This window comes from Mauremys mutica, unplaced genomic scaffold (assembly GCF_020497125.1).
Source record: "Mauremys mutica isolate MM-2020 ecotype Southern unplaced genomic scaffold, ASM2049712v1 Super-Scaffold_100237, whole genome shotgun sequence".
NCBI lineage: Eukaryota > Metazoa > Chordata > Testudines > Geoemydidae > Mauremys > Mauremys mutica.
The window spans coordinates 405,221-407,721 of NW_025423292.1; the positions used below are offsets into that span (position 1 = coordinate 405,221).

Below are 2,501 nucleotides of genomic sequence, written 5' to 3' on the forward strand. Positions count from 1 at the left end.
AGAATCATCTACCTGCATTGTTAACGTCTAGGCCTTTCCAGACAGGCGTGAAAATCCACATCCTAACAGCTGGCCCTGGGCTCCCCTTTGCCAGCTGCCTGCCATCTCCCCGCTGTTCACGCTGGCAAAGCCCCGAGCCAGCCCTGTGTGCCCTGCCTTCCCCTGCCACCGCTCGCCCTCCGTGCCATGGGGAGCTGGGGCCATTGCGGGGTTTGCTGCTTTGTGCTCATGGAAGGAGCCTGTCACATCCCTGGACATGGATCCGTTTGGTGTCCCAGCGGCTCATCTTCCCACGGGGCGCCCTGGGTGCAAGGACTGTGGGCAGCACGAGGCTTCTTCTGTATATCTCTGGAGTAGCCTCTAGCCACCCTCCCCCCTGCCTGCACACAGCCCCTAGCTACCCTCCTCCCAGCACCCTGAGCTCCATCCTGCCTACAAACAGCCCCTAGCTACCCCCTGCCTGCACCCTGACCTACCCCTGCTCACACACAGCCCCTAGCTCTTGCCTGTATCAACCTAGGGGTCTCGGAGAAGCCTAACTTACAGGTGCTCCAGTGGCGCAATTGGTTAGTGCACAGTACTTATAGGGCAGTGCTGAGAGGAGTTATGCTGAGGTTGTAAGTTCAAACCTCACCTGGAGCACTGGTTTTCATTAACCAAGTGGCATCACCCCCTCATTTTCCCCTGCGTAATGTAGACTTCCAGCCCTGGGGACACTGAGGAGGGGAGGAGTCAAAAATGCCCCCTTCATTTATTACCTCCTCTCCAGAGCGCAGATGAGAATCTACCATCCTTTCTCCCCCACCAGCCCCTGTGCCAGGATCCCTCAAGCAGAGCCTGGAGTCCTGCTCATCCTTGACCCCTGAGCCTGGAGGGAGAGGAGCAAGGAACCATTGTTACAGGGCTTTCCCTTCCCCTGCCCACTTCCCTGGCTCTTGTCACACAATCAATAAGCAGCAAAAGGCCAGAAGTCGGAAGCGCAGACAAAGGGATGTTTACTGGGGTTAGTTTCCAAGCCAGCAGATTCCAAAGCCCTTCACACCAGTCGGGCTTATCTCTATAGACCGACAGAGTCTGCTCCCCAGTGTCCCCCTTCCCAGCTCTGACACCGCAGAGCCTTGCCTGTGTCCCTGTTCCCTATTCCCATCCCCCCTCCATTAGCATGATTCCAATTTCTCCTTCCACTTCCTGTTTGACCCGTTTATATAGTAATAGTCTCACCTAGACCTTAACCAATCATTTTACTGAAATGTGACTAACCAATCGTAACAGAATTCTCTAACCAATTATATCCCACTCCCCTAATTAACTTACACCCAGCAAAATTAATTCAGCAGCCCTGACTGATGCCCACTGGAGATAGGTCTTTGGTCCAGCTTGTTCAGTGGACTGGCCACTATAGGTTGGGGTCCCAGAACTTAACAGTCTGGCTAGAGATTCCTGCGGGTTGACCGGATGGTGATTTCTCGCTGCTTCACCTGATGTCCACAACTTTGGTCCCTGTACCTGCAGCTGCCACCCTCTTCCTCTTGCCCACATGGCACTTGAAGGAAGGAGTGCCAGGGCCAGGCTTCATAGTCAGGGCTAGGCAGGAGGGAGGCAGAGTCCCAGGCTGGAGCCCAGCACACCTTTCCTGCTCTGGGCACCTGGAGCAGAGGCGGCTGGTGCTGACAGCGCCAAGGGAAGGTTTAAAAGCCACAGAGCAACCGAGGGCAGGGCAAGAGGAGGGGAGAACCATGCCTATGCGTGGCCAGCAGACAGCCACAGAGACACCAGACAGCCTGCTCCCTGTCATGCCAAACACCCACTGAAAGCCACCCACAGGCCAGCTGCTGATGCTCTGTGGCCAACATCAGAAGATGGTAGGAAAGCAGGGCCAACCCCCTTGGTGGGGCCTCTGACCGTTCGTACTCCAGGTGCTCACTTTGGCAGTGGGGAAGGAGATTTTTCCCCAAGAGGCTTTTCCCCAGCTGGCGAGAAGCAGAGAAACAACCAGGCTCCCAAGGCGCTATGTAGCAACCCCCTCAAGCACAGGGACAGGGGCACATTTTGACTCTAGCCCGGGCAGCTGCCCATTTTCTTTGGCAAGTCAGGAATGGCAACGGCGAGACTGGAAGTATGTGGGGCTCATGCCCCAGCCTTTGTGACACCCAACCCCCAACTTCTTCCTGGGGCTCTAGCTGAAGCCAGAACATTGGCCTGAGCGGCCAAAAAGTTACAGCCCTGAAGGGAGCAGGACTTTCAGCACAAAGTTAAAACTGCACAAACGCAACTGCCTGATCCGAGGTAAGACGCCTTATCTGTTAGGCCACACAGTTATAATGGAAAAGCCTCTCCAAGACATTCTGTGTTTCTTGGGTCATCTACTGAGGGGGGCTGAGACTCTCTAGGCACAAGAAGTCGAGTTCCCAGTGAGATGTGAGACTTAATTCTATGGAGCCAGGTGCAGGGCTTTGGCAGGGAGGCTCAGGCATGGGGGATTGGGGTGCAGAGGACAGACC

The 2,501-nt window shown here is 55.5% G+C and overlaps 1 non-coding gene across 1 annotated transcript; it reads left to right on the forward strand.

Annotated features, from left to right (window-relative positions):
- The first annotated feature begins 548 nt into the window (after positions 1 to 548).
- Positions 549 to 642, forward strand: TRNAI-UAU. The gene is made up of 2 exons: positions 549 to 586; positions 607 to 642. It is a non-coding gene; the product is annotated as a tRNA-Ile (tRNA).
- Positions 643 to 2,501: the final 1,859 nt, after the last annotated feature.